General features: G+C 44.2%; 1 pseudogene; it reads right to left on the reverse strand.

Moving 5' to 3' along the window:
• The window catches only part of LOC109759753 (putative serpin-Z12), a 32966-nt pseudogene that overhangs the window by 896 nt on the left and 15496 nt on the right, over positions 1 to 16574 (reverse strand).

Below are 16574 nucleotides of genomic sequence, written 5' to 3' on the forward strand. Positions count from 1 at the left end.
CGCGGTGTTAGATGAGAAGTTGCATAGGGGGTTATTAGAAGTTTCATAGCAGGGTGGATCAGACAATTGCCTATAAACGTACGCAAATCCTTAATTTTTGGTTGAGTTGCCTACAAAAATCATTGAAATCTTCAGATCTAATGATGGAAAACACACATGAGTTGGCTAGTCAGGTCGTGACCAGCTTTCCAAAACTAAACTCCACATGAATATGTTCCTTTAATATTTTTTAAAGCAACTTTGATGCTAGATGAGGCAACTTTAGTACTAAACAGAAGCAACTTCACTCCATTAAAAATAACTAATTAGCAACAATAAGAATCTAACTAATGATACAAAACAACTTCGAAACAGAGGTATATAGCATCACAACTTTCCTTCTACCAGAGGCAACTTTAGTGCTAAAAGCAGGCGACTTCACTACATTCTGTGTCCTAGTTAATTTTGTCTAATGTTCTCCTAACTTCCTCGCCAGTACCTATAATTTGCCTATTGTTCACGCTAGTATGTCGTGTTGGGGAACGTAGTAATTTCAAAAAAATTCCTACGCACACGCAAGATCATGGTGATGCATAGCAACGAGAGAGGAGAGTGTTGTCCACGTACCCTCGTAGACCGAAAGCGGAAGCGTTAGCACAACGCGGTTGATGTAGTCGTACGTCTTCACGATCCGACCGATCAAGTACCGAACGCACGGCACCTCCGAGTTCAGCACACGTTCAGCTCGATGACGTCCCTCGAACTCTGATCCATCCGAGTGTTGAGGGAGAGTTTCGTCAGCACGACGGCGTGTGACGATGATGATGTTCTACCGACGCAGGGCTTCGCCTAAGCACCGCTACAGTATTATCGAGGTGGACTATGGTGGAGGGGGGCACCGCACACGGCTAACAGATCAAATCAATTGTTGTGTCTTTGGGGTGCCCCCCTGCCCCCGTATATAAAGGAGCAAGGGGGGGAGGTGCGGCCGGCCAGGGAGGAGGCGCGCCAGGAGGAGTCCTACTCCCACCGGGAGTAGGACTCCCTCCCTTCCTTGTTGGAATAGGAGAAGGAGGGAAAGAGGAGGAGGAGAGGAAGGAAAGGGGGGCGCCGCCCCCCCTCTCCTTGTCCTATTCGGACTAGGTGGGGAGGGGGGCGCGGCCCTACCCTGGCCGCCTCTCCTCTTCTCCACTAAGGCCCACTATGGCCCATTAACCCCCGGGGGGTTCCGGTAACCCCTCCGGTACTCCGGTAAAATCCCGATTTCACCCGGAACACTTTCGATATCCAAATATAGGCTTCCAATATATCAATCTTCATGTCTCGATCATTTCGAGACTCCTCGTCATGTCCGTGATCACATCCGGGACTCCGAACAACCTTCGGTACATCAAAACTCATAATATAACCATCATCGAAACTTTAAGCGTGCGGACCCTACGGGTTCGAGAACTATGTAGACATGGCCGAGACACGTCTCCGGTCAATAACCAATAGCGGAACCTGGATGCTCATATTGGCTCCCACATATTCTACGAAGATCTTTATCGGTCAGACCGCATAACAACATACGTTGTTCCCTTTGTCATCGGTATGTTACTTGCCCGAGATTAGACCGTCGGTATCTCAATACCTAGTTCAATCTCGTTACCGGCTAGTCTCTTTACTCGTTCCGTAATACATCATCCCGGAACCAACTCATTAGTTGCAATGCTTGCAAGGCTTGAGTGATGTGCATTACCGAGTGGGCCCAGAGATACCACTCCGACAATCGGAGTGACAAATCCTAATCTCGAAATACGCCAACCCAACAAGTACCTTCGGAGACACCTGTAGAGCACCTTTATAATCACCCAGTTACGTTGTGACGTTTGGTAGCACACAATGTGTTCCTCCGGTAAATGGGAGTTGCATAATCTCATAGTCATAGGAACATGTATAAGTCATGAAGAAAGCAACAACAACATACTAAACGATCGGGTGCTAAGCTAACGAAATGGGTCAAGTCAATCACATCATTCTCCTAATGATGTGATCCCGTTAATCAAATGACAACTCATGTCTATGGCTAGGAAACATAACCATCTTTGATCAATGAGCTAGTCAAGTAGAGGTATACTAGTGACACTCTGTTTGTCTATGTATTCACACATGTATCAAGTTTCCGGTTAATACAATTCTAGCATGAATAATAAACATTTATCATGATATAAGGAAATAAAAAATAACTTTATTATTGCCTCTAGGGCATATTTCCTTCAGTCTCCCACTTGCACTAGAGTCAATAATCTAGATTACACAGTAATGATTCTAACACCCATGGAGCCTTGGTGCTGATCATGTTTTGCTCGTGGAAGAGGCTTAGTCAACGGGTCTGCAACATTCAGATTCGTATGTATCTTGCAAATTTCTATGTCTCCCACCTGGACTAGATCCCGGATGGAATTGAAGCGTCTCTTGATGTGCTTGGTTCTCTTGTGAAATCTGGATTCCTTCGCCAAGGCAATTGCACCAGTATTGTCACAAAAGATTTTCATTGGACCCGATGCACTAGGTATGACACCTAGATCGAATATGAACTCCTTCATCCAGACTCCTTCATTTGCTGCTTCCGAAGCAGCTATGTACTCCGCTTCACACGTAGATCCCGCCACGACGCTTTGTTTAGAACTGCACCAACTGACAGCTCCATCGTTCAATGTAAACACGTATCCGGTTTGCGATTTAGAATCATCCGGATCACTGTCAAAGCTTGCATCAACGTAACCATTTACGATGAGCTCTTTGTCACCTCCATAAACGAGAAACATATCCTTAGTCCTTTTCAGGTATTTCAGGATGTTCTTGACTGCTGTCCAGTGATCCGCTCCTGGATTACTTTGGTACCTCCCTGCTAGACTTATAGCAAGGCACACATCAGGTCTGGTACACAGCATTGCATACATGATAGAGCCTATGGCTGAAGCATAGGGAACATCTTTCATCTTCTCTCTATCTTCTGCAGTGGTCGGGCATTGAGTCTTACTCAACTTCACAGCTTGTAACACAGGCAAGAACCCTTTCTTTGCTTGATCCATTTTGAACTTCTTCAAAACTTTGTCAATGTATGTGCTTTGTGAAAGTACAATTAAGCGTCTTGATCTATCTCTATAGATCTTGATGCCCAATATATAAGCAGCTTCACCGAGGTCTTTCATTAAAAAACTCTTATTCAAGTATCCCTTTATGCTATCCAGAAATTCTATACCATTTCCAATCAGCAATATGTCATCCACATATAATATCAGAAATGCTACAGAGCTCCCACTCACTTTCTTGTAAATACAGGCTTCTCCAAAAGTCTGTACAAAACCAAATGCTTTGATCACACTATCAAAGCGTTTATTCCAACTCCGAGAGGCTTGCACCAGTCCGTAAATGGATCGCTGGAGCTTGCACACTTTGTTAGCTCCCTTTGGATCGACAAAACCTTCCGGTTGCATCATATACAACTCTTCTTCTAGAAATCCATTCAGGAATGCAGTATTTACATCCATTTGCCAAATTTCATAATCATAAAATGCGGCAATTGCTAACATGATTCGGACAGACTTAAGCATCGCTATGGGTGAGAAAGTCTCATCATAGTCAATCCCTTGAACTTGTCGAAAACCTTTTGCAACAAGTCGAGCTTTATAGACAGTAACATTACCGTCAGCGTCAGTCTTCTTCTTGAAGATCCATTTATTTTCAATGGCTTGCCGATCGTCAGGCAAGTCAACCAAAGTCCACACTTTGTTCTCATACATGGATCCCATCTCAGATTTCATGGCCTCAAGCCATTTGGCCGAATCTGGGCTCACCATCGCTTCTTCATAGTTCGTAGGTTCGTCATGGTCTAGTAACATAACTTCCAGAACAGGATTACCGTACCACTCTGGTGCGGATCTTACTCTGGTTGATCTACGAGGTTCAGTAACAACTTGATCTGAAGTTCCATGATCATCATCATTAACTTCCTCACAAATTGGTGTAGACGTCACAGGAGCCGGTTTCTGTGATGAACTACTTTCCAATTAGGGAGCAGGTATGGATACCTCATCAAGTTCTACTTTCCTCCCACTCACTTCTTTCGAGAGAAACTCCTTCTCTAGAAAGGATCCATTCTTAGCAACAAATGTCTTGCCTTCGGATCTGTGATAGAAGGTGTACCCAACAGTCTCCTTTGGGTATCCTATGAAGACACATTTCTCCGATTTGGGTTCGAGCATATCAGGTTGAAGCTTTTTCACATAAGCATCGCAGCCCCAAACTTTAAGAAACGACAACTTTGGTTTCTTGCCAAACCACAGTTCATAAGGCGTCGTCTCAACGGATTTTGATGGTGCCCTATTTAACGTGAATGCAGCCGTCTCTAAAGCATGACCCCAAAACGATAGCGGTAAATCAGTAAGAGACATCATAGATCACACCATATCTAGTAAAGTACGATTACGACGTTTGGACACACCATTTCGCTGTGGTGTTCCGGGTGGCGTGAGTTGCGAAACTATTCCGCATTGTTTCAAATGTAGACCAAACTCGTAACTCAAATATTCTCCTCCACGATCAGATCGTAGAAACTTTATTTTCTTGTTACGATGATTTTCAACTTCACTCTGAAATTATTTGAACTTTTCAAATGTTTCAGACATATGTTTCATTAAGTAGATATACCCATATCTGCTTAAATCATCTTTGAAGGTGAGAAAATAACGATATCCGCCACGAGCCTCAACATTCATCGGACCACATACATCTGTATGTATGATTTCCAACAAATCTGTTGCTCTCTCCATAGTACCGGAGAACGGCGTTTTAGTCATCTTGCCCATGAGGCACGGTTCGCAAGTACCAAGTGATTCATAATCAAGTGGTTCCAAAAGTCCATCAGTATGGAGTTTCTTCATGCGCTTTACACCGATATGACCTAAACGGCAGTGCTACAAATAAGTTGCACTATCATTATCAACTCTGCATCTTTTGGCTTCAACAGTATGAATATGTGTATCACTACTATCGAGATTCATCAAAAATAGACCACTCTTTAAGGGTGCATGACCATAAAAGATATTACTCATATAAATAGAACAACCATTATTCTCTGATTTAAATGAATAACCATCTCGCATTAAACAAGATCCAGATATAATGTTCATGCTCAACGCTGGCACCAAATAACAATTATTTAGGTCTAATACTAATCCCGAAGGTAGATGTAGAGGTAGCGTGCCGACGGCGATCACATCGACTTTGGAACCGTTTCCCACGTGCATCGTCACCTTGTCCTTGGCCAGTGTTCGCTTAATCTGTAGTCCCTGTTTTGAGTTGCAAATATTAGCAACAGAACCAGTATCAAATACCCAGGTGCTACTGCGAGCTCTGGTAAGGTACACATCAATAACATGTATATCACATATACCTTTGTTCACCTTGCCATCCTTCTTATCCGCCAAATACTTGGGGCAGTTCCGCTTCTAGTGACCAGTCTGCTTGCAGTAGAAGCACTCAGTCTCAGGCTTAGGTCCAGACTTGGGTTTCTTCTCTTGAGCAGCAACTTGTTTGCTGTTCTTCTTGAAGTTCCCCTTCTTCTTCCCTTTGCCCTTTTTCTTGAAACCGGTGGTCTTATTGACCATCAACACTTGATGCTCCTTCTTGATTTCTACCTCTGCATCCTTTAGCATTGCGAAGAGCTCGGGAATCGTCTTATCCATCCCTTGCATGTTATAGTTCATCACGAAGCTCTTGTATCTTGGTGACAGTGATTGAAGAATTCTGTCAATGACGCTATCATCCGGAAGATTAACTCCCAGTTGAATCAAGTGATTGTTATACCCAGACATTTTGAGTATATGCTCACTGACAAAACTATTCTCCTCCATCTTACAACTGTAGAACTTATTGGAGACTTCATATCTCTCAATCCGGGCGTTTTCTTGAAATATTAACTTCAACTCCTGGAACATCTCATATGCTCCATGACGTTCAAAACATCGCTGAAGTCCCAGTCCTAGGCCGTAAATCATGGCACACTGAACTATCGAGTAGTCATCAGCTTTGCTCTGCCAGACGTTCATAACATCTGGTGTTGCTCCTGCAGCAGGTTCAGCACCTAGCGGTGCTTCTAGGACGTAATTCTTCTGTGCAGCAATGAGGATAATCCTCAAGTTACGGACCCAGTCCGTGTAATTGCTACCATCATCTTTCAACTTTGCTTTCTCAAGGAACGCATTAAAATTCAACGGAACAACAGCACGTGCCATCTATCTACAATCAACATAGACAAGCAAGATACTATCAGGTACTAAGTTCATGATAAATTTAAGTTCAATTTAATCATATTACTTAAGAACTCCCACTTAGATAGACATCCCTCTAATCCTCTAAGTGATCACGTGATCAAAATCAACTAAACCATAACCGATCATCACGTTGAAATGGAGTAGCTTTCAATGGTGAACATCACTATGTTGATCATATCTACTATATGATTCATGCTCGACCTTTCGGTCTCAGTGTTCCGAGGCCATATCTGCATATGCTAGGCTCGTCAAGTTAACCTAAGTATTCTGCGTGTGCAAAATTGGCCTGCACCCATTGTAGATGGACGTAGAGCTTATCACACCCGATCATCACGTGGTGTCTGGGCACGACGAACTTTGGCAACAGTGCATACTCAGGAAGAACACTTTTATCTTGAAATTTAGTGAGAGATCATCTTATAGTGCTACCGTCAATCAAAGCAAGATAAGATGCATAAAAGATAAACATCACATGCAATCAATATAAGTGATATGATATGGCCATCATCATCTTGTGCTTGTGATCTCCATCTCCGAAGCACCGTCATGATCACCATCGTCACCGGCGCGACACCTTGATCTCCATCGTAGCATCGTTGTCGTCTCGCCAATCTTATGCTTCTACGACTATCGCTACCGCTTAGTGATAAAGTAAAGCATTACAGGTTGATTGCATTGCATACAATAAAGCGACAACCATATGGTTCCTGCCAGTTGCCGATAACTCGGTTACAAAACATGATCATCTCATACAATAAAATTTAGCATCATGTCTTGACCATATCACATCACAACATGCCATGCAAAAACAAGTTAGACGTCCTCTACTTTGTTGTTGCAAGTTTTACGTGGCTGCTACGGGCTGAGCAAGAACCGTTCTTACCTACGCATCAAAACCACAACGATAGTTTGTCAAGTTGGTGCTGTTTTAACCTTCGCAAGGACCGGGCGTAGCCACACTTGGTTCAACTAAAGTTGGAGAAACTGACACCCGCCAGACACCTGTGTGCAAAGCACGTCGCTAGAACCAGTCTCGTGTAAGCGCACGCGTAATCTCAACAAAAGAAACTAAGTGGGTGTACAATACCGCCGAACCAAAGTATGACATGCTGGTAAGAAGTAAGACTTATATCGCCCACAACTCACTTGTGTTCTACTCGTGCATATGACATCTACGCATAAAACCTGGCTCGGATGCCACTGTTGGGGAACGTAGTAATTTCAAAAAAATTCCTACGCACACGCAAGATCATGGTGATGGATAGCAACGAGAGGGGAGAGTGTTGTCCACGTACCCTCATAGACCGAAAGGGGAAGCGTTAGCACAACGCGGTTGATGTAGTCGTACGTCTTCACGATCCGACCTATCAAGTACCGAATGCACGGCACCTCCGAGTTCAGCACACGTTCAGCTCGATGACGTCCCTCAAACTCCGATCCAGCCGAGTGTTGAGGGAGAGTTTCGTCAGCACGACGGCGTGGTGATGATGATGATGTTCTACCGACGTAGGGCTTCACCTAAGCACCGCTACAGTATTATCGAGGTGGACTATGGTGGAGGGGGCACCGCACACGGCTAAAAGATCAAATCAATTGTTGTGTCTTTGGGGTGCCCCCTGCCCCCGTATATAAAGGAGCAAGGGGGGAGGTGCAGCCGGCCAGGGAGGAGGTGCGCCAGGAGGAGTCCTACTCCCACCGGGAGTAGGACTCCCTCCCTTCCTTGTTGGAATAGGAGAAGGAGGGAAAGAGGAGGAGGAGAGGAAGGAAAGGGGGCGTCGCCCCCCTCTCCTTATCCTATTCAGACTAGGGGGGAGGGGCGCACGGCCCTGCCCTGGCCGCCTCTCCTCTTCTCCACTAAGGCCCACGATGGCCCATTAACCCCCGAGGGGTTCCGGTAACCCCTCCGGTACTCCGATAAAATGCCGATTTCACCCGGAACACTTCCGATATCCAAATATAGGCTTCCAATATATCAATCTTCATGTCTCGATCATTTCGAGACTCCTCGTCATGTCCGTGATCACATCCGGGACTCCGAACAACCTTCGGTGCATCAAAACTCATAAACTCATAATATAACCGTCATCGAAACTTTAAGCGTGCGGACCCTACGGGTTCGAGAACTATGTAGACATGACCGAGACACGTCTCCGGTCAATAACCAATAGCGGAACCTGGATGCTCATATTGGCTCCCACATATTCTACGAAGATCTTTATCGGTCAGACCGCATAACAACATATGTTGTTCCCTTTGTCATCGGTATGTTACTTGCCCGAGATTCGATCGTCGGTATCTCAATACCTAGTTCAATCTCGTTACCGGCAAGTCTCTTTACTCGTTCCATAATACATCATCCCGCAACCAACTCATTAGTTGCAATGCTGGCAAGGCTTGAGTGATGTGCATTACCGAGTGGGCCCAGAGATACCTCTCCGACAATCAGAGTGACAAATCCTAATCTCGAAATACGCCAACCCAACAAGTACCTTCGGAGACACCTGTAGAGCACCTTTATAATCACCCAGTTACGTTGTGACGTTTGGTAGCACACAAAGTGTTCCTCCGGTAAACGGGAGTTGCATAATCTCATAGTCATAGGAACATGTATAAGTCATGAAGAAAGCAATAGCAACATACTAACCGATCGAGTGCTAAGATAACGGAATGGGTCAAGTCAATCACATCATTCTCCTAATGATGTGATCCCGTTAATCAAATGACAACTCATGTCAATGGCTAGGAAACATAACCATCTTTGATCAACGAGCTAGTCAAGTAGAGGCATACTAGTGACACTCTGTTTGTCTATGTATACACACATGTATTATGTTTCCGGTTAATACAATTCTAGCATGAATAATAAACATTTATCATGATATAAGGAAATAAATAATAACTTTATTATTGCCTCTAGGGCATATTTCCTTCATGTCGTTGTTTCTAAATTGTCTATAATACTATGAAGTCATCTACCGGTGATGCTTTTGTGTCTACTATTGCTAGTTATGGTAGGCAACGTGATGATGAATCTTGGCCACTTTAGAGTGTTTGTAGGCAACTTAGGAAACAATGATAAATAACTTCATAGTATTGTAGGCAACTATTTTGAAAAGTTAGGCAACTGTGCAATAATTGTAGGCAACTAATTACCAATAGCAGGGAACTATACATCAATTATAGGTAATTTATAGCATGTATAGGCAATTGAACATCAAGTGTAGGAACTGACCATCAACAATAGGCAATTGAGCAGTCATGATACGCAAATTGGGATAATGTTAGCAAAATTCATAGATACACACAGTGCAGTGAATTTGCTTTGTATGTAGCACTAAAGTTGCCTTATGTTTTGTGTGATTTTTCTCTTTTTTTACGCAAACCAACCTAATAATCAGTCCTACTAGGCCAAAAAGAAAAGTTGCTTCCCTATAGCACTATAGTTGCCTCCATTGCACCCAAAGTTGCCCTTGAATTTTTTTTAACGAAACCTACTCATATAGGATCTAGTTTTGAAGAACTCGCCGTGAGAAACCTAACGGTGAAAACGGAATTGAATTTTGATGCCTGAATCAAAAGTTATGGCTTTTACAACTTTTTGAACCCCAAAATAAATGCACATGGGATAGGATTTAGGCTGATTGCATCGATAGCCATGTGCGTACATGGTATGGCCGAACAATTTCCTTTTCTAGTGTCGATAGTTGGACAAAAGGACATGTAATTACTATATACGGTTGTGCGCTCCAGACAACAAACGAGCGCCGCGGCGCTCTCTAGCCACGTCCAATAAGAAGGGCTGGTCCGCCACGAAATCCACCGGAGGCCGTGGCTGCTGGGGAACGTAGTAATTTCAAAAAAATTCTTACGCACACACAGGATCATGGTGATGCATAGCAACGAGAGGGGAGAGTGTGTCCACGTACCCTCGTAGACCGAAAGCGGAAGCGTTAGCACAACGTGGTTGATGTAGTCGTACGTCTTCACGATCCGACCGATCCGAGTACCGAACGTACGGCACCTCCGAGTTCAGCACACGTTCAGCTCGATGACGTTCCTCGAACTCCGATCCAGCCGAGCTTTGAGGGAGAGTTCCGCCAGCATGACGGCGTGGTGACGGTGATGATGATGCTACCGACGCAGGGCTTCGCCTAAGCACCGCTATGATATTATCGAGGTGGAATATGGTGGAGGGGGGCACCGCACATGGCTAAGAGATCAAGAGATCAATTGTTGTGTCTATGGGGTGCCCCCCTCCTCCGTATATAAAGGGGGGGAGGAGGAGAGGGCCGGCCAAGGGGAGGAGGCGCGCCCAAGGGGGGCAATCCTACTCCAAGTAGGATTCCCCCCTCTTTCCTAGTCCAGGTAGGAGAGGGGAAGGAAGGGGAGGAGAAGAAGAAGGAAAGGGGGCCCGGCCCCCTAGTCCAATTCGGTTTGGGCTAGGGGGGCCGCGCGCCTCTAGCTGGCCGCCTCTCCTCTTCCACCACTTGGGCCCATGAGGCCCAATAACCCCCCGGGAGGTTCCGGTAACCTCCCGGTTTCTCCGGTATTTATCTGATAACCCCCGGAACTCATCCGGTGTCCGAATATAACATTCCAATATATCAATCTTAACGTCTCGACCATTTCGAGACTCCTCGTCATGTCCGTGATCATATCCGGGACTCCGAACTACCTTCGGTACATCAAAACACAAAACTCATAATACCGATCATCATCTAACTTTAAGCGTGCGGACCCTACAGGTTCGAGAACTATGTAGACATGACCGAGACACGTCTTCGGTCAATAACCAATAGCGGAACCTGGATGCTCATATTGGCTCCTACATATTCTACGAAGATCTTTATCGGTCAAACCGCATAACAACATACGTTGTTCCCTTTGTCATCGGTATGTTACTTGCCCGAGATTCGATCGTCAGTATCTCAATACCTAGTTCAATCTCATTACCGGCAAGTCTCTTTACTCGTTCCGTAATACATCATCTCGCAACTAACTCATTAGTTACAATGCTTGCAAGGCTTATAGTGATGTGCATTACCGAGAGGGCCTAGAGATACCTCTCCGACAATCGGAGTGACAAATCCTAATATCAAAATACGCATACCCAACAAGTACCTTCGAAGAAACCTGTAGAGCACCTTTATAATCACCCAGTTACGTTGTGACATTTGGTAGCACACAAAGTGTTCCTCCGGTAAATGGGAGTTGCATAATCTCATAGTCATAGGAACATGTGTAAGTCATGAAGGAAGCAATAGCAACATACTAAACGATCAAGTGCTAAGCTAACAGAATGGGTCAAGTCAATCACATCATTCTCCTAATGATGTGATCCCGTTAATCAAATGACAACTCATGTCCATGGCTAGGAAACTTAACCATCTTTGATTAACGAGCTAATCAAGTAGAGGCATACTAGTGACACTATGTTTGTCTATGTATTCACACATGCATTATGTTTCCGGATAATACAATTCTAGCATGAATAATAAACATTTATCATGATATGAGGAAATAAATAATAACTTTATTATTGCCTATAGGGCATATTTCCTTCACTCTCCCACTTGCACTAGAGTCAATAATCTGGATTACAAAGTAATGATTCTAACACCCATGGAGTTTTGGTGCTGATCATGTTTTGCTCGTGGAAGAGGCTTAGTCAACGGGTCTGCAACATTCAGATCCGTATGTATCTTGCAAATCTCTATGTCTCCCACCTGGACGTGGTCCCGGATGGATTTGAAGCGTCTCTTGATGTGCTTGGTTCTCTTGTGAAATCTGGATTCCTTCGCCAAGGCAATTGCACCAGTATTGTCACAAAAGATTTTCATTGGACCCGATGCACTAGGTATGACACCTAGATCGAATATGAACTCCTTCATCCAGACTCCTTCATTTGCTGCTTCCGAAGCAGCTATGTACTCCGCTTCACACGTAGATCCTGCCACGACGCTTTGTTTAGAACTGCACCAACTGACAGCTCCATCGTTCAATGTAAACACGTATCCGGTTTGCGATTTAGAATCATCCGGATCACTGTCAAAGCTTGCATCAACGTAACCATTTACGATGAGCTCTTTGTCACCTCCATAAACGAGAAACATATCCTTAGTCCTTTTCAGGTATTTCAGGATGTTCTTGACTGCTGTCCAGTGATCCGCTCCTGGATTACTTTGGTACCTCCCTGCTAGGCTAATAGCAAGGCACACATCAGGTCTGGTACACAGCATTGCATACATGATAGAGCCTATGGCTGAAGCATAGGGAACATCTTTCATTTTCTCTCTATCTTCTGCAGTGGAAGGGCATTGAGTCTGACTCAACTTCACACCTTGTAACACAGGCAAGAACCCTTTCTTTGCTTGATCCATTTTGAACTTCTTCAAAACTTTGTCAAGGTATGTGCTTTGTGAAAGTCCTATCAAGCGTCTTGATCTATCTCTATAGATCTTGATGCCTAATATGTAAGCAGCTTCACCGAGGTCTTTCATTGAAAAACGTTTATTCAAGTATCCTTTTATGCTATCTAGAAATTCTATATCATTTTCAATCAGCAATATGTCATCCAAATATAATATCAGAAATGCTACAGAGCTCCCACTCACTTTCTTGTAAATACAGACTTCTCCAAAAGTATGTATAAAACCATATGCTTTTATCACACTGTCAAAATGTTTATTCCAACTCCGAGAGGCTTGCACCAGTCCATAAATGGATCGCTGGAGCTTGCACACTTTGTTAGCTCCCTTTGTATTGACAAAACCTTCTGGTTGTATCATATACAATTCTTCTTCCAGAAATCCATTTAGGAATGTAGTTTTGACATCCATTTGCCAAATTTCATAATCATAAAATGCAGCAATTGCTAACATGATTCGGACAGACTTAAGCATCGCTATGGGTGAGAAAGTCTCATCATAGTCAATCCCTTGAACTTGTCGAAAACCTTTTGCAACAAGTCGAGCTTTATAGACAGTAACATTACCGTCAGCGTCAGTCTTCTTCTTGAAGATCCATTTATTCTCAATGGCTTGCCGATCGTCAGGCAAGTCAACCAAAGTCCACACTTTGTTCTCATACATGGATCCCATCTCAGATTTCATGGCCTCAAGCCATTTTGCGGAATCTGGGCTCACCATCGCTTCTTCATAGTTCGTAGGTTCACCTTGGTCAAGTAACATGACCTCCAGAATAGGATTACCATACCACTCTGGTGCGGATCTTACTCTGGTTGACCTACGAGGCTCAGTAGTAACTTGATCTGAAGTTTCATGATCGATATCATTAGCTTCCTCACTAATTGGCGTAGGTGTCACAGGAACCGGTTTCTGTGATGAACTACTTTCCAAAAAGGGAGCAGGTACAGTTACCCCATCAAGTTCTACTTTCCTCCCACTCACTTCTTTCGAGAGAAACTCCTTCTCTAGAAAGGATCCATTCTTGGCAACGAATGTCTTGCCTTCGGATCTATGAAAGAAGGTGTACCCAACAGTTTCCTTTGGGTATCCTATGAAGACACATTTCTCTGATTTGGGTTCGAGCTTATCAGGTTGAAGCTTTTTCACATAAGCATCGCAGCCCCAAACTTTAATAAACGACAACTTTGGTTTCTTGCCAAACCACAGTTCATAAGGCGTCGTCTCAACGGATTTCGATGGTGCCCTATTTAACGTGAATGCAGCCGTCTCTAAAGCATAACCCCAAAACGATAGCGGTAAATCAGTAAGAGACATCATTGATTGCACCATATCTAGTAAACTACGATTACGACATTCGGACACACCATTACGTTGTGGTGTTCCGAGTGGCGTGAGTTGCGAAACTATTCCACATTGTTTCAAATGTAGACCAAACTCGTAACTCAAATATTCTCCTCCACAATCAGATCGTAGAAACTTTATTTTCTTGTTATGATGATTTTCCACTTCACTCTGAAATTCTTTGAACTTTTCAAATGTTTCAGACTTATGTTTCATTAAGTAGATATACCCATATCTGCTCAAATCATCTGTGAAGGTGAGAAAATAACGATGCCCGCCGCGAGCCTCAACATTCATTGGACCACATACATCAGTATGTATGATCTCCAACAAATCAGTTGCTCGCTCCATAGTTCCGGAGAACGGCGTTTTAGTCATCTTGCCCATGAGGCATGGCTTGCAAGTACCAAGTGATTCCAAAAGTCCATCAGTATGGAGTTTCTTCATGCGCTTTACACCAATATGACCCAAACGGCAGTGCCACAAATAAGTTGCACCATCTATTGGGGAACGTAGTAATTTCAAAAAATTTCCTACGCACACGCAAGATCATGGTGATGCATAGCAACGAGAGGGGAGAGTGTTGTCCACGTACCCTCGTAGAGGGAAAGCGGAAGCGTTAGCACAACGCGGTTGATGTAGTCGTACGTCTTCACGATCCGACCGATCAAGTACCGAACGCACGGCACCTCCGAGTTCAGCACACGTTTAGCCCGATGACGTCCCTCGAACTCCGATCCAGCCGAGTGTTGGGGGAGAGTTTTGTCAGCACGACGGCGTGGTGATGATGATGATGTTCTACCGACGCAGGGCTTCGCCTAAGCACCGCTACAGTATTATCGAGGTGGACTATGGTGGAGGGGGGCACTGCACACGGCTAAAAGATCAAATCAATTGTTGTGTCTTTGGGGTGCCCCTCTGCCCCCGTATATAAAGGAACAAGGGGGGAGGTGCGGCCGGCCAGGAGGAGGCGCGCCAGGAGGAGTCCTACTCCCACCGGGAGTAGGATTCCATCCTTCCAAGTAGTAGGAGTAGGAGTCAAGGAAAGGGGAGAGAGAAGAGAAGGAAGGAGGGGGCTCAGCCCCTACCCCTAGTCCAATTCGGACTAGGCCTTGGGGGGCGCCCAGCCTCTCCTCTCTCTTTCCCCTAAAGCCCAATAAGGCCCATATACTCCCCGGCGAATTCCCGTAACTCTTCGGTACTCCGAAAAATACCCGAATCACTCGGAACCTTTCCGATGTCCGAATATAGTCGTCCAATATATCGATCTTTACGTCTCGACCATTTCGAGACTCCTCATCATGTCCCCGATCTTATCCGGGACTCCGAACTACCTTCGGTACATCAAAACACATAAACTCATAATATAACCGTCATCGAACTTTAAGCGTGCGGACCCTACGGGTTCGAGAACTATGTAGACATGACCGAGACACGTCTCCGGTCAATAACCAATAGCGAAACCTGGATGCTCATATTGGCTCCCACATATTCTACAAAGATCTTTATCGGTCAGACCGCATAACAACATACGTTGTTCCCTTTGTCATCGGTATGTTACTTGCCCGAGATTCGATCGTCGGTATCTCAATACCTAGTTCAATCTCGTTACCGGCAAGTGTCTTTATTCCTTTCATAATACATTATCCCGCAACTAACTCATTAGTTGCAATGCTTGCAAGGCTTAAGTGATGTGCATTACCGAGTGGGCCCAGAGATACCTCTCCGACAATCGGAGTGACAAATCCTAATCTCGAAATACGCCAACCCAACAAGTACCTTCGGAGACACCTGTAGAGCACCTTTATAATCACCCAGTTACGTTGTGATGTTTGGTAGCACACAAAGTGTTCCTCCGGTAAACGGGAGTTGCATAATCTCATAGTCATAGGAACATGTATAAGTCATGAAGAAAGCAATAGCAACATACTAAACGATCAAGTGCTAGGCTAACAGAATGGGTCAAATCAATCACATCATTCTCCTAATGATGTGACCCCGTTAATCAAATGACAACTCATGTCTATGGCTAGGAAACATAACCATCTTTGATCAACGAGCTAGTCAAGTTGAGGCGTACTAGTGACACTATGTTTGTCTATGTATTCACACAAGTATTATGTTTCTGGTTAATACAATTCTAGCATGAATAATAAACATTTATCATGATATAAGGAAATAAATTATAACTTTATTATTGCCTCTGGGGCATATTTCCTTCAGTCTCCCACTTGCACTAGAGTCAATAATCTAGTTCACATCATCTTGTGATTTAACACCAATAGTTTACATCACCATGTGATTAACACCCATAGTTCACATCGTCATGTGACCAACACCCAAAGGATTTACTAGAGTCAATAATCTAGTTCACGTCGCTATGTGATTAACACCCAAAGAGTACTAAGGTGTGATCATGTTTTGCTTGTGAGAGAAGTTTAGTCAACGGGTCTGCCACATTTAGATCCGTATGTATTTTGCAAATTTCTATGTCAACAATGCTTTG

The sequence above is a fragment of the Aegilops tauschii genome, chromosome 1 (assembly GCF_002575655.3).
Source record: "Aegilops tauschii subsp. strangulata cultivar AL8/78 chromosome 1, Aet v6.0, whole genome shotgun sequence".
Classification (NCBI taxonomy): Eukaryota; Viridiplantae; Streptophyta; class Magnoliopsida; order Poales; family Poaceae; genus Aegilops; species Aegilops tauschii.